This window comes from Prionailurus viverrinus, chromosome C2, assembly GCF_022837055.1.
Source record: "Prionailurus viverrinus isolate Anna chromosome C2, UM_Priviv_1.0, whole genome shotgun sequence".
Lineage (NCBI taxonomy): Eukaryota > Metazoa > Chordata > Mammalia > Carnivora > Felidae > Prionailurus > Prionailurus viverrinus.
The window spans coordinates 131,486,817-131,508,889 of NC_062569.1; the positions used below are offsets into that span (position 1 = coordinate 131,486,817).

General features: G+C 39.5%; 1 long non-coding RNA gene across 2 annotated transcripts in view; it reads right to left on the bottom strand.

The window, feature by feature from the left end:
• Positions 1 to 13,868, bottom strand: part of LOC125175611 (uncharacterized) — a 63,269-nt gene extending 49,401 nt beyond the window's left edge. Inside the window, exons 1-2 of one of the 2 annotated variants that reach the window (XR_007155900.1) lie at positions 13,644 to 13,868; positions 13,439 to 13,563 (exon numbers count right to left, since the gene is read on the bottom strand). This is a non-coding gene — a long non-coding RNA (uncharacterized LOC125175611). Of the gene's footprint in view, positions 1 to 13,438 lie in introns of both variants that reach the window. The other variant, XR_007155899.1, reaches the window with a different exon arrangement.
• Positions 13,869 to 22,073: the final 8,205 nt, after the last annotated feature.

Consider the following 22,073-nt stretch of genomic DNA (forward strand, 5'->3'; position numbering starts at 1 on the left):
TAGAATTAATGAGACAATAACGTAAAAGTGAGTTTGTACAAATGGCCTTACATATTTAGCCAAGACAAGGGACAGTTCATCTCATGAAATGAACTTAGTTGTTAAAACCGTGTTTCATCCACAATCTTTGAGGGTTTTTTTGCGATCATTTGCATGGGATATTTCAAACCAATTTTATGTGAGTATAGGTATTAAAACTAAAAAAGAAAACTGGAGATCAAACACTCCCTGTCTTTCCGCCTTATATAACAAATCCAGCCTTTGATATAGAACTTGAGACAGAGCCACAGAAGGAGCTACACCTTCTGTTTACAAAAACATCTGTGGAGTAGGCAGAGTGTAGTGTTTTTCTCTCTAATTGAAACCAGTTATTTCGACAAGAAACATTTCTAAAAAGAAAGGACTAAAGAATTCATTTTAACAAACTGTAGAAATGATCCCTGAAAGTCTAGCCTTTAAAGAATTTCTTTTAAAATAATCACAAGTGATGACGACGACGACGACAAGGATGATGATTTGCTTATTCTTCAGCTGAGATTGCTCAAAAAGCAGATGTGGCTGATAATACGGAGAAACCAGGAGCACTCTACTTAGTCAGATGGACCTGCTCTCCAGGAATAATTATTTTCTAGCAGGTTGCTTTTGAAAAGGTTAGTGTAATTAAGTGCTGTATTTCATCTTAACTTCTGTTTCTGATGACCAGGCAAAGATGACACAGTAAGAGAATTAGGAACTCTATCGACAACACTGCATGAAGACAATTCTTCTTCTTAGTCTTGCTTGCATTATTGCAGTGGAAACAAGTACACCCATCATTTGCGGTAGGTACCTGGAACAGGTGGAGGAATGCGGTGGCTCTCTTCAGACACAGGTGCTGCACTCATTTGAGTTCATCCTCAAGTTCTCTGTGATTTGGCAAGGGAAGTTTTGAGTTCCGATTCAGTGACTGCTGTTTAAACTGCAGAGTTGATGCACAAATGATCCATAACGCATTTTGGCATATTAAATTATCTTCACAGCTCTAATATGCCATGAAACCCAATTTACATATAACGGAGGCATAGAAGATGAAAAGCTGAGAACAGACTCCTGTTTCAAAAGGCATCAGGCACACTACTTTATTTTCTTGAAGCACCACTAACTTCTATAAATCCATTGCTGGAAAAGGTTATTAAACTGCCAGGTCCTTCTTCTTTCTCTCAATCCTTAACTCCCCTCCTCTCCTCGCACGCCATATGGAACTCTTCTCTCTCTCCCCCTCCCTTTCTTTCTTTCTTTCTTTTTTTTTTTTTTTTTAATCTCATAGCTCTTTCCCCTTGAGCTGAATACCTAAGAATCTTTGGGCCACAAAAACCAAAATTATCTTTCCTTTCCTTTTTAAAAAATTTTTTTAATTTATTTTTAAGACAGAGAGACAGAACATGAGTGGGGAGGGGCAGAGAGAGAGAGGGAGACACAGAATCTGAAGCAGGCTCCAGCTGTCAGCACAGAACCCAATGCGGGGCTCGAACTCACAGACTGTGAGCTCACGACCTGAGCCGAGGTTGGACACTTAACCAACTAAGCCACCCAGGTGCCCCTCTTTCCTTTCCTTCTAGACTTGTAATACGTTTGAAATTTTTTTGGAGAGGGGTGGAGGGGCATGGCAAATACGAGATTGTAATGGAACATAGTAATAGAAGATGTGCTAGTTTTTCAGATTCCGGACCTGACCTCTTAAAGATAGCACCTAGATAATAGCACTAGGCCAGGGTGGAACCAGTGGGTATGATGTGCCATTCCATAATAATTCTGGTATCTATTGTCAGTATAGATAATACACTCCCAACCTACCATCCAATCATGAACTATGTGGCATACAGCCAAAGACGTCACAGTGTGGACACAGAACAAAAATTGGCTTTCGCCACACCTTAAAATATGTATAATTTCTTTGAATTAAGTCAGTAAGTACTCAAGCATTACTTAATCGTGTCTCTTGGGGAAATAATGAGAATATTTTATGTTATATTATAATTAATATCAATGTCCTCAAGGATCATTGTCAGTTGCTTGGCACAGGATAAAAAGGACACTGTGCTTGCCAAAGTTTTGCTTTCCTCCAGGGTCTCCAGACCAGAGTTTCTCAACCTTGGCACTCTTCACATCCTGGGCCAGATAATTCTTTGTTGTGGAGGGCTGTCTTGTGCACTGCAGGATGGTCAGCAGCTGCCCTGGTCTCTACCCACCCGATGCCAGTAGTATACCCCCTAGCTGTGACCACCACTGCCAAGTACCTCCTGAGGAAAAATTACTCCTAGTTGGGAACCATAGCCCTAGATTCACAAGGCATGGATCTTTCATCCCATATTTCCTTTTTCTCCTGTTCTTGCATGCTCAGTCCTAGTAATGCACACTTATCTTTACCCAACCGCAAACATTCTCTGTACCTTCTGTCACCTCTAAAAGTGATCCTGTATGAATCACCTGAAAATATCTTGGCAATGCCTGTGTACACAATAACAGATTCCCTTGAGCCTCAAAAATGACATATAATGATTCCATAGGAGAACATGAAGTAATGTAGAAAAAATGAAATAGCTAGAAAGCATCGAGAATTCAAACCTAGCTTTCTAGGTCTCTGTAATGGAGAATCAAGTCTACATAAACTGTTCATGGTTTTGAGTTGACTTCCTGAGACAAGTTGAAAGGGATATTATGAGGTTAGCCTGAAACATCCTCAAAGAATGATGGACAGGAGTTTACATCACACAAAACTTTTCTTCTGGTAGGAATGTATACCTCTTACTGATTTCCTATGAAAAATTATTCACTATGAATTTTCTATAACTTTTTAAAATTCTCTGAACCTCCAAGTCTGTCCCTCCTGGCCTCTGGTGTCAAACTATGGATATTGACAAGAATGGCCAAGTCATCTGATATGAGCCTTCTCTCTTTATCGTTTTCCTTTCTTCATTTAAACAGCTCTTTTCCCCACATCCTCAGCTATACTGAATTCTTTCTCAGTTTATCCCCTCAGCTGCCTTTTATTATTTCTTCTGGCTTCAGTGGATGAGATAGTCTTCCTTTTCAAAAGTAACCCCTTGACCTCTATGACCTTGAACCTCTGATTATCTACTTTCTTTGCATCTTCAATATCTTACTGTCTATTGATATCTTCCACTCTGCTGTAAATATCACTTACTGTCCACTTTACATTTTGCCCTGCCATTATCTCAAACTTTTCTCTCATATTTTCTCATTCTGTCTCCTATTTTCCTCTCTTCCTCTCCCTTCAACAGATTTCTCAAAAAAATAACTCACTCTTCATTTTCACTCTGCAGTCCCACCCTCCCCACCCCTTGAAGGCTTCTTTTTATCTTCACAAATGTGCTGAAACACATTTGCTGTCTAACTCTGGCAATTCAACCATTAAACCCACTGGATTTTTAGATCTTGGCCTTTGAGCATCTGACAGAATGATCACTCCCTAAATGTTTACTTTCTTAGCTCCCATGCTTCTGGAGTCTTCTGATTTTCTGTCTGCTATTTTTGCTGATTCTCTTTCCTGCTCTCACTTCAAAATACTCTAAGAAAATAAACTCAAGTATCTTACTTTCTGTCTAATATATCCCATCCTAATAACACGACCATTCAGAGATTCCAATGCTGCTGTAAAAGTAGATTCAGAAACTCCCTTTAACTTCATGGTGGCATCCATTCTACTCTGGAAAATTTCTCTCTCTTCATGGTAGGATAATATCTTCAGTCATCTTGAGTGGGATCTTTTGAATTTAGAGAATTGTTTGACGCAGGGAACAGAGCTGTCACTTCATGATCCTCTATTATAAATATGGATGCCAATTATGAAGGAAACAGAAGTTTGGGGGGAAGATATAAGAATAGGAATTTTTGCCAGGAGGAGTCTATTATATAGACAGAAGTATGCATTGGGGGAGGTTAGGAAATGGGGGAGAAATTGGTAAATCATTTCAGATTAATGTCTAAAATTAAAAAGTAAAAAATAATATTAAATGCTATTAGAATTTTACAAATACAGAAAAAAATAAGCTAAAGAATTAAAGTTAGCTCTGGGGAAAGAAAAATGGAAGACTCTTGTAATAAGAGTTTAGAATAGATTAACCCTTTAAAACTCTGCATGTGTAAATAAAACCCAAATACATACACAACAAGAGTATCATCAACATAGTTAACCATGAAGAATGCAAGATATAAGGGTAGCTTCCTATTATGTGGAAGACCATGACACCCTCTCTGGGCTAGCTGGAGAAATCTGGAAAGGGAGGGGGGGAAGAACAAATAAGTTGAGATGCCAGTTTGGTGCTGATTCTTTTGCTTACTTCAAACATAAGTCTGAAACCCATAGGGGCAGGTAGGGACCATTAAATGGCTTGAGAATCTTAGCACTAAAAGAGGATATGTCCCATTTTTCACTGTGAGTGCATCTCTTTAACCTTGGTGGCCACATGGGGCGCCTGGGTGGTGCAGTCGGTTGAGCGTCCGACTTCAGCCAGGTCACGATCTCGCGGTCCGTGAGTTCGAGCCCCGCGTCGGGCTCTGGGCTGATGGCTCGGAGCCTGGAGCCTGTTTCCGATTCTGTGTCTCCCTCTCTCTCTGCCCCTCCCCCGTTCATGCTCTGTCTCTCTCTGTCCCAAAAATAAATAAACGTTAAAAAAAAAAAATTTTAACCTTGGTGGCCACAGAAGAATAGAAATGATGTGTGAGGCAGAGAGCAAGATCTTGAGATATTCCCCACCTCCTCAACTGTCATGATCTCCTGTAGCAGGAGGAGACCAACAGTGTTCTGAGACCCCTGCTATGGGGCTCACGCTTTACTTTAAAGGGGTACGCATTGGCTTTTCTCTGACCAAATCTTATTCTACAAGGCTAGAAGTCCTTGGGACCAAAGAGACTTACCCACCCAGAGCTCACTCCACTCCTACATTCTGGGCTGTACTCTAGATCCTTGAGGTGCTAGAAATTCTACTAAGATAATCGTCAGGCTTTGTACATCTCTCCCTGGCTCTCGTCTCTGGAGGGCAAGTCGCACTACCCATGTGTACATCCCTAGGGCTGAGTGGTGGCCAAGACATGCTTATTTGTGAGCTTGTGGAGGTGGGGTTGGCATTGGGTATAGATGAGAGCTTAAATATGTGGGCTGGGATTTCCACACAGGTGTGTTCAAAGTCAAGAGGAAAGGAGCCACTGGTGGGAAGAGAATGGAAAGTGGCCCAGAAACTGGGTCTTGCTTTCCCTTTCAACACATTTCAGTGTAGAACTGTGAGAAATCTAATGCTTCTAAATTCAAATGACCTAAGTCATTATAAAAGTATATTTGTCCAGGTCAAAGTATAGAATATATTATATTTAATAAATGTTTTGCTCGGTAATGTTTAGAATTATGATATGTGGGCCTCCATTTGTACTTCTGCCCTGAGCCCTGTGTTATGTGGCAGGCCTGGAGGAAGAGTTTTGGAAGCTGTTACAAAAGTTAGTGGGGGTGCTAAAATGCTGAGGGGGCCAGGGGACTGCAAGATGTTGGGATGGAGATAAGGACAGAACAGTGTTCAGTCCTTGTGAATAAAGGTCAAGGCAGGGACAAATTTGTAAGGGTGAAAATGAAGAAAAAAGTGATAGCAGCAGCAGCCAGTGTAGCAAGAGCAGAGGTTGACAACCAATAACCATAGGCCATGCAGCAAGAGACATTTCAGCCATCTAATGGAATTTGGAGGATCAAATGAAGATTGGCGCCTTCCTTACACATACACCCCACACAGATGACACTCTGACATTAGAGGAGCTCCTCTTGCACCCTGCAGGATGGCAAAAGGACAAAGAAATCTTTTGAGAGATTAGAACAACCATGCTAAGGAGATTAAACCATGAATTGAATAAATTTAAATCCTGAATAGGAATAAATTTTTACCTCAAAGAGAATAATTTAAACAGGATGTGACCAGATAGACTACCTTAAAGGTACATACTTTATTATTATTATATTATTATTTTGCTAGTGATCAAAGAGAGATTCAGGGGTACACTGAGGTCAGCTTTAGAAAAGTAACACCGGTGCATTTCCACACATCTGATTAATTAATGTAAATGGACTGGTAATGCTCTGAAATAAATGCTGATGGATACCTTCTGGAGACACTGGGGAAAAGTGGTCCTTGCCAGCGTATGGCATGAGAGCAGTACCATGATTATATGTCTTGGTAGCAAATAGCTCATTATAGCCCAGCCGTATATAAAGTCTAACTTCCAAGGATTCAGAAACTCTACCTGATGGACACAGGGACATTTTGAGACTCAAAGTTCGGAATACTCTGCCTTAGAGAGTAAGGTTGAAAGTGAAGTATGACTCCTAAGGGTATTTTGCTAGTGACCATTAACTATAAGGTCCTGGACGACACTTGCTGCTCCCAGACTCACTGAGAGCCAAGGGATATGATCCAAAGTCTTTGGGCAGAGAGAAAATGCCTTCAAGGGAAGGTCTATTACATTATTTGAACTGGATCCGATCAACAGGGAATGATTCTGGGCACCAGAATCATGGTGCCAGGTACCAGGGCATTAGAAACATCTGAAATTGTTGCCAAAATGGGAACTATCCATCCTATGGATATATTTTTTTGACTTGATGTAGATCACAGGGAAAGGGAAAGTAGCATACAATTATGATTGCTTGATTTTTTTTCCATCTTGGGATAGCTGAGGATGTCAAGAAAAGGTGTGTGATTTGCTCTTACAGTATTTCATTGAAGACCTGAATATTCAAATAACTTTAGAATCTGTACACAGTTATAAGCCCTAGGCACTGGGAATAAAAACAGCAATAAAAGAAACATAGTTCCCTCACACAGGGTTTACTAGGAATGGGAATGGCCTCTAATAAGTTCTTAATAAGATTTGTTTACATCATTGTATTTATTATATTTTTGTTATACATATATTATTACATATTTTGTATATTAAATGTACATATTTGGAAAATGAATAAACTCAGGATTATTTTATCAGGGATTTGACAACTTCCATAACTGCTCAGATATTATGCAGATAATACCTTTCTTCTGAGTGTGTTTCTTACCTCTATTTATTTTGTTCAGGGAACTCTATTGCAGGAAGAATTTTAGTTGGCCGGGATATAAGAACCCAAGAGATCAATTCCTAACAATCCCAACATCATATGAGAACCTTTTCCTGAAAATGATGGAGACACTCCAACCATGTCATTTTTGTTTAGGGTGGAAAGCATGGCAATATGAAAGGCACAAACATCAGGCCTGGGGGAGAATTGAGAAAGCATGAAGTAGGTTTTATGGAACATGGCGTCAGTTGCTGGTACGATCCCACTGAATGATTTTCTGTATCAGCCCTCAGCAAACTGATTTTTAGGGCATTGGAGATGGATTGTTGACTTGAGCTAGTGTTGGGGTTTCACTAGGTAGGCGGATCACATCAGAAGTTCTAGAAGCTAGGCGTGCCTGGGTGGTTCAGTCGGTTTAGCGTCCCATCTTGGCTCAGGTCATGATCTCACAGTTCATGAGTTCGAGCCCCACATTGGCTCTGTGCTGCCAGCTCAGGGCCTGGAGCGTGCTTCGGATTCTGGGTCTCCTTCTCTCTCTCACCATTCCCCACTCACACTCTGTCTCTGTCTCTCAAAAATAAATGAACATTGAAAAAAAATTAAAAAAAAAAAAGAAGTTCTGGAAGCTAATGGGTCTGGCTTAACCCAGAAGTGCTGACTGATTGAAAGACAATGGAATGGTCAAGGTGATATAAACCAGCTCAGTTGGCAGAATGGGAGTAAACGTTGGAGACAGCAGCAATGTCAAGATGTTTTGGTCCATGAATAGGAGGCACATTTCAGACATGGAGTATTTGGGGATGATTTCAAGGGCCACTATGTGGCTATATGTGAAAGGTATTTCAATTGCAGGGGAAATGGAAGATTTGGAGTTAAAGATGAAACTGTGAGGAAAATGTTTTGGAAATATCACCTAAATGGCTATTTAACTTAACCAGGGTAATAGCAAAAGTTAAGAAGTTCACAAGTTAAAAGGAAATATGTGCTCCAGGTGCCCAAACTGGATGTCAGCAAAAGGCACTAACAAGGAGAATAGCTAGTTGACATCAGCCCCAAAGGGCAGACTTTGACATGTAGGGGAATAATGGTTTAGTGTAAAAGTTTCAACGGGGGAAGGAGGAGATAACCACCATTCCTTTTCATTATAAAGGTCTGCATGGGAAATATTAGTTTTGGGGACTATTAGGTTTTAGTTAAGCCAAGAAGGTACAAGAAGGTATAGTGGAGGGGTTTTGGTGTCACAGAATGGGGAAATTGGAGGCCATGATGGTAAAGGCAAGAAAGAAGTGCACAGGCAGAAGGGAAGTTAGGGACGGAGAGTAGGGGAGAGGGTAGATGGTCAAAGGGACTTGAATGTCGGGCAGGGACTGAGAATAAACAAGGGTGTGAGGTCTGGTAGGATTAGCTGCTCTCCAGGTTCCAAGTAGAGCAGAGGTACAGAGTGGTTTCCTACCCTCCTTGGCTCAGACCCCTGGGGGTGTTGCCAGAGCCTTCATGATTAGCAAATTGTGATTTTTTTTCAGCCTTCCAAATGGAATCTTAGCGGGAAGTTCCTGTGGTGCCTTTGAAAAGATCCTAGCTCAGGCATATGCAGATAAGGAAGAGTGTCCTTGACTCTACATGTCCTTCCCCTACATGTCCTCAATGTTCCTAAGGGATGGGATGGTTTTGAACTCTCTCAAAAGCTACCTGTAGCTTGACTCAGTAGCCCTTTTGAAGAAATTCTAGCTAGGGATAAAGGGGGATAGCTTGTTTCCCAGTCCACCTTTTTTTGGTTTTAATGCTTATTTTTGTGTGAGAGAGAGAGAGAGAGAGAGAGAGAGAGAGAGAAACGTGAGTAGGGGAAGGGCAGAAGAGAAAGGGAGACAGAGAATCCGAAGCAGGCTCCAGGCTATGAGCTGTCAGCACAGAGCCCGATGTAGGGCTTGAACTCATGAACCATGAGATCATGACTTGAGCTCAAGTTGGACACTTAACTGACTGAGCCACCTAGGCGCCCCCAGTCCACTTTTTAAATGTAACTGCTCAAGAGACCAAGGCCCTTCTAAGGATCATCTTAACCACCACTGTTCACCTTTCTCATCTTTGAAGTTTGAGCTAAAATGTGAGTTCCTTGGTTGAACTACTACCAACTGAATCACTTTAATTAAATTCAAAGGATATAGCTGCAGAAAAAAACGAAACAAAACAAAACAGAATTGTAAGAAATACTAACACAGACTAACTACTTTGCCTTAAGCTCAGGTCCACACTTGGTCAGTTTTCTTCCACCCAAGGTTTTTTCTAAGTAAGCCTGTGGAGGGAGATTGGAACTTTAGGATTCAGGATTTTGATTGGTTGGTGAGGAGAAAATGAGGGAGAGGGAAGGAGAGGAGGAAGAAGAGAGAAAGAGTGAAGCTATGTCATTGGTGTGGAGCTAAGGCCTGAAAAAGGTTCTTTCAGCCCTTTCACCATCCTGGAAGCCAAGAGTATTCTGGATGGAAAAAAAAAACAAAAAACAACAACAACAAAAAAACACCCACCAAAAAACCCCACAACTCCTTTGTTATGCAGGATAACTCAATTTGAAATAAATATACATGGATTTAAAATAATACATTAATTTAAATTCTCTAGGTGGAACTACTTTGATGGAAATTTCCCTAAAAAAACAACAAATCATTTGCCTCTGCATCTAATCAGCCAATCAGACACCCCCATGCTGATTACTTAATAAGCTAGAATTTTAATGCAAAAATTTATGATTATCAACAATTCTTCTGGCCCCTGGCTCCCCCCAAGCCACTTTGTGCTTATAATTCTTAACAAATTAATCTTTTCTTCAATCATATAACAGACTGTGTTAATCAAAACGAAATTCCTGGCCAAATATCTCAGAGCAGCTAGTAAAGCATGCAGTCAAGCAGTAAAGCATGCACCAAGTTGATGCCTAACCAAGTGGTTCTCTTTTCACTATCAAGAAGAAAATAATACAGGTACTTGTATGAAAAGGAAATAAAAGTCCAGAGCCTGCTGGTCTCATGGCAAAGACTAAAGGAAGAAAGAAAGCGCATAGAGTGGACTTGTACTATCCCTGTGATCTATTTCACTGAAGTTTCAAGGGAGATCCATCACCGTGGGAACACTGGTCCAATTTTGGGTGGGAAAGTGAGACAAGGTAGATGGTCCTGGGCTGGGCCTTGTGAGTTGTCATTGCTCAGTCTGCCTTGATAGAGTTGTGGTATTTTAGGTTTTTTTCAGAGCTCTTCTCTCTGAATTTTATCTCCTGGGGGGAATTCAAGTGTGGAATAAAACTGAGGAAGTGTGGATCTTAGCAGAAGTCAAAATAGTCTGTGGAGCCTAAGTTACATGTGTATGAGAGTATGGAAGGGGTCTATGTTTGCTAAACAATTATAATCTGTTTTCTATGGAAAGGGTATGTTGACTACATAATTAGTTATTTACAAAATAGCATGGAAAGTTTCATGAAGTGAATGAATCCTGTCTGTGTCTCATTTTAAAAGTAATAAGCATGATTTTTTATAATCCATGTATGTTAGTTAGAATGATTCTACCCTGCCGAAAAATAGCAACTATTTCATGGAATTCATGTGAGAGATCATCAAGCTGATGATGTGAAATTGTGTCTAGTTCCCAGAAGTATACAGCAAACATAAGTTATTATCATTATCACTCTAGATGGTAAATAACCCCATTCTTACAAAAGAGGAGCTTGAATTTCAGAGCATTTTAGTGACTTGCAAAAGATACAAATTAAATCACTGGATTGAGAGTGCTGCCAGATCGTATTGAAATCACCTGAACTGTTGGCCCACTCCTAAATCTATTTCCAAACTCTTAGATACAAAGCCACAATTGAAACAGACTCACTTGTGGGTGGTCGCAAGACATGCTGAACAGAATGTTGTCGGATCACATTTTACACTAAATGCTACTACAGCAGGAACAAAGTTTGAGACTTAATCTGCTCATCCTTATAATTCAGACCTTTTGCTGATGTCTGGAAACTTTGCAAGAAGGATCCTTCAAGGGTCTGTTTGCATGAGCAACCAGAGACCAGCAAGTAGAGAAATGTATTGTGAGAAAACAGAGATTCAAGATGCACAAAACTGGTTCCATAATTGGCTGTTGTCAGAAGGCAAAGTGGGGACAGGTCTGACCTCTCCACCCCAGCAACTCTGGGTCCAAGAGAAGAGAAGAGAAGAGGAGAAAGCAGCAATAAAATCCCAGGATCAGAAACATCTCTATGAGTTTTTTAAAGTAAAGGCTAGTCATGGACACTCAGTAATAGAATACAGCAGTTCCCCCTTATCCACAGGGAATATGTTCCAAGACCCCCGGTGGATGCCTGAAACTGAGGATCATACTGAACCATATACATATATACCTATATGCTAAAGTTTAATTTGCAAATTAGATACAGTAAGGGATTAACAATAACAATAAAATAGAACAAGTATAGCAATATCCTGTAACAAAAAGTTACATGAATGTGGTCTCTCTCAAAATATCTTATTGTATTGTATTTGCCCTTCTTGTGATGACATGAGATGATAAAATGCCTCTGTCGTGAGATGAAGTAAGGTGAATGACATAGGCATTGGACTTAGTGTTAAGCTACCATTGACCTTCTGGTCATCTGCTTCCAACATGGTTGACCATGGGAAACCAAAACTGTCCAAAGTAAAACCATAGATAAGGGGGTATGGCTGTAGTCTTTATAGTGTATAGCCTGAGGAGAGTGGAGGATGTTTTTCACATTGGAAGAGGTAGCTGTAGAACAGGTTGGCATTCAGAAAAACAGAAGGGAGGCCTAAATACATAACAGGATCATCAGGAGAAGTTCTGAAAACCCTGAACAGAAAGCCACAAGTGTTTTCACTGTCAGGATAGCAAAGTAGGAGCTTGGGTCCCCTTGAGTCCACATTCCAAGATGGAGAGGGAAATAGTGGATGCCTCATGGTAGGCAGGAGAGCTACATTCAGGAGCACACATAAAATGAGAGCTTCCTTAACAAATTAGAGGAGTTTAAAAGGGATTGGAGTTTCTATAGTCCCGTAGATGAGAGATGCACCAAATTCTATTTAAACATTCTTATGGTTTTTCCAAAGGTTGTGGGCATGCAAATTAATTTTCTATGTTAATTTATTGAGTAGAGCTATGTTAGGCACTGTGGAGAGGTCAGGAAATAAAATAATTACAAATTTTTTTCTCAAGGGGTTACAGTCCTCTGGTGGAATATATGTTCCATGAAGGCAGGTACTTTATCCATTTTGTTGATATTTGCGTTTTAGGACTAAAAAGGAGTACCTGGGATGGAAGAGGAAATTATCAAACAATTTGTTGAAATAATTTTTAAATGACATCAGTTAGTTTTGTAAGAATTGTAAAGAGTGATATCTATTATACTGCTAGATATGTATCAAAGGGAAATGACAACATATGTCCACACAAAAACTTGTATACAAATGTTCATAGTAGCCCAAAAGTAAGAATGACCCAAATGTCCATCAGTTGATGAATAGATAAATAAAATTTAATATGTCTATAGAATGGAATATTCTTCAGCCATTAAAAGGAATGAAGTACTGATTTATGCTGCCACATGTATGAACCTTTTTTTTTTAATGTTCATTTATTTTTTGAGAGAAAGACCAGCACAAGCTGAGGAGGTGTAGAGAGAGAGAGACACACACACACACACACACACACACACAGAATCTGAAGCAGGCTTGAGGCTACGAGCTGTCAGCACAGAGCCCGACATGGGGCTTGAACCCACAAACTGAGAGATCATGTCCTGAACCCTAGTCAGATGCTTAACTGACTGAGCACCCAGGCATCCCCATGGATGAACCTTGAAAATATTATACTAAGTGAAAGAAGCCAGTCACAAGACTACATGTTGCATGATTCCATTTATATGAAGTGTCCTGAATGTGCAAATCCATAGAGAAAGAATGTAGATTAGTGATTGCCAGGAGTTCAGAGAAGAGGGATGGGAATGGGGACTGACTACTAATGGATACGGATTTTCTTTTGGGGTGATGAAATGTTTCCAAAGTCTATTGTGGTCATGGTTGCACAACTCTGTGAATATACTAAAAAATCATTGAATTGTAGATTGATTTTGAGTGAATTTTGATTCATTTTGAATGAATGAATTGTATGGTACATGAATTATGAATTATATATAAATAAATTACGAGAGAGAGAGACAGAGAGAGAAAGGGTAATATCTGTAGGTTACCGTGGGGACGTACGAATGTACCACCATAGACCAATGCAAAAGTAAATTATTCGTAACTTAAACTTTAAGTTAGAGAATGTTTGAAATGATGCTCTTACAGAGATTTGCTGCAGATGCAAAACGAGAGGAAAATCTCATTCAAAAGTGATGATTTCTCACATCTCCCTTCTTCACATCTGGTGTCATGTGGCCTCTCTCTGCAGATTCAGTCCTGCCCCGGGATCTAAAAATCATTTTGATCTTGATTAGAGGACATTTGGTGAACTCGAGTTCAATATTCCAAGGACTTAGCATGATTTCTACCTTTTTACTGGTTTGGTTCTGATCTGGCATTTGCATGTAAGCCTTATTCTTGAGTCTAAATCCCCAAGTCGCCCTCGCATTTCTGGGCTTTTTTCTCTTAAGCCTAATCCCTTAGCCTAATACTGAGTATATTAGGACCAAGGTCTTGCCTGGCTTTTCAGGGCTTTTCCAGGCATAAATATTTGGTCCTTGACTATGATTGGGTCTTGGACGTACTTTCCAGACACCAACCCCTACTCAGGACTTCTTCCTGCGATGCCTTGTCATAATATTGGGCTTTGTGATGTCATATGCCTATCCAGATGCCCTCCAACCGTCTGTGTCTTTCAAGACACAGCATTCCAGGGGTCTGGCTGGACTGACTTCCACCACTGTTGAACCCGCCTTCTTCCTCTCTGCTTCTTCAGTTCCACACTGCAGGTTCCAGATCATCCCAGTGATGCCAATCCTGGTACAACTAACTTTTTTTTATGGTAGGTGTGTCATCAGAATAATTTTGATTTTGACAAAAATTTACACTTTTGGGGGGCGCCTGGGTGGCTCAGTCGGTTGAGCGTCCGACTTCAGCTCAGGCCACGATCTCGCGGTCCGTGAGTTCGAGCCCTGCATCAGGCTCTGTGCTGACAGCTCAGAGCCTGGAGCCTGCTTCTCATTCTGTGTCTCCCTCTCTCTCTGCCCCTCCCTGACTCATGCTCTCTCTCTGTCTCAGAAATAAATAAACATTAACAAAAAATTTACACTTTTCATCCAATTTATCTTTTTTAAAGATTTCAACAGATACGCATTTATTTATTCACCACTGAGGGCTTTACTGTGAGAGGTATTGTCATAGGTGCTGGATATACAAAGCTGAAGAAAGTAAAGCTCCTACTTGAAATAATGAGGATGATGATAATAACAACTAGTATGGTTGAGCGTTTACTAAGTGTAGTTACTAGACCAAGTGTCAGAACTTCACTATCTCCTATATGTTTCACAACAACCCTTTAGTATATGTTCTCATACTATTTGCATTTTGAAGATGAGAAAGCTGAGACCTAGGGAGTTACATGCCCAGGATTCAACTCTTAGACTATCTAATTCTTAATGCTAAGGTCTTAGTCAACACGAGAACCTAGATTCTAATGAGAATATAAAATACTGTGTTCAGATATCACAAAGCAATCTTATATGAAGATAACATTTGATCCTGAAATGCCTATAGAAAAAAAACTATGAACAGACTTCCTACTCTCATGCCTAACGTGATCTATCCAGGGTTGAGAACTAAGGTTTCACAAGATAAGGACTGATACCAGAGGTCAAGTTCAATAATGTTATCAAATCAGAAGGAGCAGGTGAGTTCCAGATGTTCAAACAACACCCGGGTACATAGCCCAGGTTAAAAAATATGAGAAATCCAAAGGCTAAATTACAGACCAGTTTGAACCATAGTATTTCTTTATCTAGACAGGGGCTCTGAAAAGCAGACACTGGGAAACCCAGGTGTGCCAGGAGTTCTGCAATTTGTAGAAACTTTCAGAATTCTTTCCCAGACATAGTGTGATCACAGTGAGACAAGCCAAGGGTAAAGACAAGCAGTCCACCTGGTTGGAAAGGGGAAGTGAAGAGAGCAAGTATTTCTAACAAATCGTGTATCTGCTACAATTTAATAATACAGCCCCACATTGTTAGAGAGACTAACCTGTATCTGAAACCAGCAAATTGGATTCCACTAAGTGATTCTTTTTGGCCAAAAAAGAAAGAAAAATAAACGTCAAAAGAACTAGAAACACCATTAAAGTGAGTTAAAGCAACATTAGCAATATCATAGAATATTCAACAACAGAAATAATAAATAGAATTGAGATTCATGCCGAGCAGTGTTTCACCGCTTTCAGTACATTGTATTTTCCAAAGATGTCCACCACAATATCTTTCATCCCCTAGGTTGTTCTAGAGCCTTGCTACTCCTTCAACAAGAGGTGGATTCTAAATCCCCTCCTTTGAAACTAAGTCAGCTCGTTGCTTCCCTGTAACCCATAGATTGTGGCGGAAGGAATGTTAACGTGATTTGTTAGGTCACAGAAGGCAATGTGGCTTTTATCTCGTTGGCAGGAACACTCATGTTTTACAGCCCTGAGATGCCATATAAGAATACAACTGTCCGGAGACTGCCACGCTGGCAAGCTACATGTGGACACTCTGGTCAAAACACTGCAGCTGACAACAGTCCAGACAACAGTCTGCTTCCAGTGTCAGCCGTATGGATGCGCTGTCTTGGCCACCCAGTCCACTGGAGCCTTTGGATGATGACAGTAATAACTAACAACTGACCGCAATTTCATGAGAAGCCCCAAGCAAGGACTGCCCGGTGAAGAGTTTACAAATCCCTGACTCATAAAATTGTGAGCAAAAAACACCAGTCATTCCAAACTGCCCAATTTCGGGGTTAACTGGTATGCACCAATAGTAACCTGAATAACACAGAGGTGAACTCACTGGGTTTCCAACACCCATGTTCCTCTTTTCCCATTGCAAACGTAAGAATGACTGCTGAAACATGGCAGGAAGGACACCAGTGTGGGCGGGAAGAGAGTGAGTCCCATAGGAAGTTCGTTTAGGGCCACCAGTAAAATAATCTGTCCGTAAAAGTCCATTCACTAGTCACGGCATAATTAAGCAGTGTGAGATCTCAAAATAGTCGATTAAATTTTTTGTGAAGCTCAAGTTTTCATCTAAACAAGCATTCACTTCCTGACTTCAATTTCAGGAGGTAAGAAAAGCTCCAAATGGTAGCATGGAATTTGCCATACTGATATGACCAGTGAGTCAGATGGGATATGTGTTTTTGTACATTTATTCTCAACTTCATAGTAGCATGTTAGCGGAAACTACAGGAATGGATGGTAGAAAGAAACACTCTATTTCTTCTGCTTTGGTTATAAGTCTGCTAATTACAAAAAGATATATTTGGAACAATTGTTTTTAAACTATAAGTGGTAATCAGCAAGCTATGAATCAGGATTCTTAATTCTATTATTGCTTCCTTTTCACTTATTCTCATGAGTAGAAGTTTGCAAATAATGCACATTCTCCCTGCCTCAACTTCTCTTCCAACTAAAGACTCCCACAAAACATGCCATCTACACAATTCTCAGGAGGAAAGAAAAGAACTATTTCAGGCATAACCTCCTAACCTATTCAGCACACCCTCAGCCAGCAACCTCATTCTCCTTTTGGCATTCAGAGGGCTCTGGTATATCCCTTGCCCTCAAAAATGCTCTCAGCATAATGAAAGTTGAGACGAAAATTAATCATTTAGTGAGGCTTCTCCTGCATCTGTTTAAAAACCTGCCAGGGGTGGGGGAAATCTGTAGAACCTTGGAAGTCTATATGGGGATTCACATTGACTGTACAGTTCTGGGAAACTTGAGAAAATTAATGAGAACTGGTTACTAGGGAGAAATGAGGCAATGTTCCTCAGCACTTGAGATCAAGAACCCCAGCTTGGAATAGGTATCTTGCCTCTAATTTCCTATAGCTCTCTACCCCTACCATAGTTTTCCTACTTACCATCTCATATTTGTATTTTCTAGCTGGGCCCTTTCCCTTACTAGATTATAAGCTTCTTATATGTCCTGGTATCCTTAGTGCCCCAGACGAGATCAGGATATAATATGAACTCAATAGGCTTTTCGTAAATTAACACAGTTTTAATTTTAAAAAAGAAAAAAAAAAGAGATCATGAATTTAATGATGCTTGGGAAGTATACACCTGGGGGTCCATAAGGAGGCCCGGGTGTCCTTACACTAAAGTTTGGCATCTCAGTCCTTTCGAATGCAATCAGTTTGGAAAGGTCTTCAAATCTCCTCACAAATAAAAGTAATAGTAACAACAAGAACAACAACAGCAGCAGCAACAATGGTACCAGATATTTTTATAGTACTTTTGTGTTTATTATAGTGATTTTTCTGACCATCTTTTTAGAAACTATTTGGCAAAACTGATCATTGTCACTGTATTGTCAGTTTCTTAATATCAAATTCAAGGAAGTAAATTATTTGTCTAGTTACACAGAAGTAAGGTGACAGGAGCAGGACAAAATTCTAGAGTCCAGGATTCCTGTCCCAGCCCAGTGCTCTTTCCACTGCGGCCCACTGTAAAATTCTGGAAATGGTGGAAATCATGGTTTACACTAAAAAAAAAAAATCATTTTGGATCCTGATCAAAATTTGATGTTGTGGGTTTCTGCGATCCACCTTAGCTGAGAGGTAGTCATTTTTCATTTCGGGTCAGCACTTCAGTAGCTGAAAGCAGTCTGTGCATTCATTTGAAATGAAGGATGGGAAGCTCCCTGAAAAGGTTTGAAGTCTTAATTCAATTGATATTGGCACAATAAACTCTGGGATGCATTCAAATCCATTACTAAGACTTCTCATGCCAGCAGATTTGCAAAACTAGATGTGGAACTGCATCAAGTTCCTTCTGCTGTGTGTTTTAAGGTGAAATGATACAGATCTTCTTTCTTCACTTGGGAACTGAAGGGTGTTTCACTTGATGATGGTCTCCCTGTCTAAGTGACACCATAAGGAAAAGCAAATTTGAAATATCTAACTCTTGCTTATCCCTGTAGTGCACACAGTAAGGCTTCCTGATTTTCCATGCTGGATTGGGATGTTCCTGTGGGTCTGGTAGTGGTCAACGGGGACTGGAGGATTCCATCGTTCCATATTCTCATGATCTTTGATCAGAAGTTATAAACATCAGGAAACATGGAATTTTTATTGCTATATTCTAAAGCCAATTTTTTGAAATTGTGAAGACCTTTTAAGATTAAATATTTTGGTCGTGTCCAAATGTTTTGCTACACTTATGAAAATATAACCTAATTCTTATTCCTCATTACTTTTCCTTATAGCTTTCTACAAGACCTAATATCCCAAAGGAGGACTGAGTATACTGCTTAAAATCTTATATTTAGACATTCCAGAAAAAATATAAATATAGAATAACTTTTTATCAGGATAATTATAGCTTCAAGCCATATAGAACGTTGATTCAACTTGCTCCAACAATAAAGATACTAATTACCTCTTATAGCAAGAAGTCCTGAGATTGGGTAGCCCTAAGACATGATATAGTCAGGGCCCAGCTTTGAACTCTTCAGTGCCTTTGATTCTTTTATACCCAGTTCTTGGAAAGGCGCGAGATGGTTAAAGCAGGTCTGGATGACATATCCAGATAGAAAAGTGGCCAGTTCTGGGGTGCCTGGGTAGCTCAGTCAGTTGAGCGTCCGACTTCAGCTCGAGTCATGATCTCACGGTTCATGAGCTCAAGCCCTGCATCAGACTCTGTGCTGATAGCTCAGGGCCTGGAGCCTGCTTCAGATTCTGTGTCTCCCTCTCTTTCTGCTCCTCCCCTGCTCACACTCTGTCTCTCTCTCTCAAAAATAAATAAAGATTAAAAAAAAATTAAAAAAAGAAAAGACAAGTGGCCAGTGCAGAAAAATGGGGCCACCTTTTCCATGTACAGTTCTCAGGAGGAAAAAAAAATTCCCAGTAGATGTCTAGCTCATTAGCTTAAACCAGTCATTGACAAAATCAGTGGGACCATCATGTCTGTCTTAGACCCGTTAGGACCTCCCCCTGAGACGGGGATTGGATTCAACTCCCTTCAAGTACATGCCTGCAAAGAAAGGTAGATATGAGAAGAAAGGAAGAAATTGGTGTGGTTGGAATTGGAGAAATGAACCAATGTTGGACAGGTGATCAGCAATGTTTAGGACAAAGTTTCTTCAGAATATTTGATATTATAAATTCCAGTTTTGTCACTTTCTTTGTTACTCTTATTATTAAGTGCCTAGTATTAACTGTACTAAGACTTAAGCATGTTAAGGTTTTAAAAGATATAATGAGAATTCAATAGGCTTTTGATAAATTAACAGTTTTAATTTTAAAAAGAAAAAAAAGAGGTCATAAATTCAATGGTGCTTGGGAAATACATACTCTCTGCTAGAGAAGAAAACAGTCCTTTCATACAATTAAGAAAAAATGATTAATAAATAAGTAAGGAGTAGAAACCGAGCACATCAGTCTCCCAAAGTGAAGAAAAGGCTAAGGATCTGCTGTTCCACCATTTAGTAAAGGTAAATCACAACACTTCTATACAAGATAATAAGGGAACAAGAGACTAAAGTTTTACCTATTTTCATAAACACATCATTTAGTATAAATGCCAATGGATGGGGGTGGGGGGAAGTTAGCTATAAGATTCCACCAGTCCCATATGAGGTCTAATGGTATTACAAGATGAAAGAGAACAGAGTTGTTTTTTTTTTTTTTAATTGCAAACAAGATACCTCATGGTCTTCAATTCTTATTCTAAGAAGGTAGAAATTAAGAGTGGGTCCCCACTCCTGGGTCAATCAATACTCTCAGCTCACAACCTGATAGAACTCCCTAGCTTGATGTTCACACAACAAATAGAACAATATATCCCCAGATCTGTGGAGGAGACAAGAAGATGATTGGGGATCTTACTTCTATAATTGTTGCCTTCAGAGGATGAGAACTACAGGTAATTTCATTAAGAGAGTCCCACTATCGGAACTTATAACACCCTAGAGTGTCTTTAAGGAAGAGGAAAAGACTTCATTAGTGGCTTAATCCTGTACTCTTTGCAATTCCCACATATCAAAGTTTGAAGATGACAACGTTGGAAAATAAGTCCCTATTCAGGCAATGATTTAATCTGGAAGAAATACATCATTTAAAACAGAAAATCCCAGTGAGGCCCAAATATGGAAACAACTACTTAGAATACAGAGCAACCTAAAAGAGCGAGGCAAAAGATAAATAAAATATATTGAACTTTAAAAGCATTTCTCAAAGTCAGAAAGATAAGGATGTATTCTCCAGATGATTAGTTAGGATTTTGTATTTTTATTGTTGGTGAAGAGCAATATTTAGAGAAAAGAACCCAATCTTTCTACAGGGCAGAATAATGTTTGTATTCATGGCTCATGATGGTTACACTAAATGTACTAGCATAAAGTGTTGAAAATAACATGATCCTTCACCATACCCATACAATGAGATACTAACGACTCATATGGAGAGGAAGATCATAAGCAAAGGATAGATCTGATTTTAAGAACCAGAGAAGATATGTAATTATACAGTTAAACTTTGAATTTCACAGGACATTGGGGCAAGAAAGACTTTAAATGTCATCCAGTTTAACTCTCAAATCCTTAAGCAGAAAAGATAGTGAGAGATTTCATGATGGCATGTCATTGAGTTTATAGATGACTTTGCTACCCTTTTGTAATGGTTCCCGTGAAGGTCATTATGAGATCCCATGTGAAAAAAGAAGGAAGAAATAAAATAAGAAATTTCTTCCGAGAAGCGCAATTGTTAAATTTTCTATGGTTTGGATTAGGAATGCTTAACACAGAGTTAGCAAGGAGGGCTGAGCACTTATAACCACATGCATGGAAATTTTAAAGCTTCTATTGGATCAAAGACTATATAGATAGTTATGTCTTTTTTTCTTTTTCTTTTTTTTTTAATTGCTTTAGCATCAGAATAGGAAGCTTGTGGAGTCTTGGTAAAAGCACCAATTCTATTTCCATTTTTATTCCTCTTCCAATTTTATATAAAAGGTACATTTTCATTAGAGGAATTAGGTAGCTAATTCTCTTGGAAAGATTCAGCTGTCACTGAGTAACACAATCTTTTCCTGCCTTCCTCACTCACTCTGGCAGCAACTGGGCTTAGCTAAGAGTGGTTCTCGTTTGCTGGGACGCTTCAGGCTGTAGTGACAGCTGACAGGAGAGTAGTAACAGCTAAGGTGTCAAGCCGTCCCTTCCCCAATTCCATTTGCTTTGGGGACGTGCTAACGTGAAAGTCCATAAGGGTCATTTAAGAACAAGTATTAAGTAGACAGTATAGGTCTTTGTTCCTCTATATAGTACGCTTACAGAGGAAAATAATGTTTATTTTTTATTTAAGATCACTGTGTTTAAGTGATTTTTATGGTCACTGGTGCAAAATATCTTGGAAAAAATATCTCAGTTCATGTATGTGTTTGACGTTCAAGCAACCAAAATAACTAACTCAATTTATAAATTCTTTCAACCCTATGCCTCAGGAATAGAGGATAAAATATTTTTTTCTTCAGTAAAGGATCACAAAATCCTAGTTTGATACAAGATGTAACAAAAAATAGATTAGTTTTCCAGTGTATGTAGAACTATGTTTTATATGGATGGAAAGAAAAGAAAGAACTGTCCACCAGCTAATATTCCCTTTTGATCGTAGATGTGATAATGTTCATAGGAAGGGTTTGAGTAAAATTCAAAAATCAACAACATGCGAAGCACCCCTGAAATGGGTTAAGCACTATATAGAATCAAACTGTATATAACACGGTTCCGACTGTAAAGG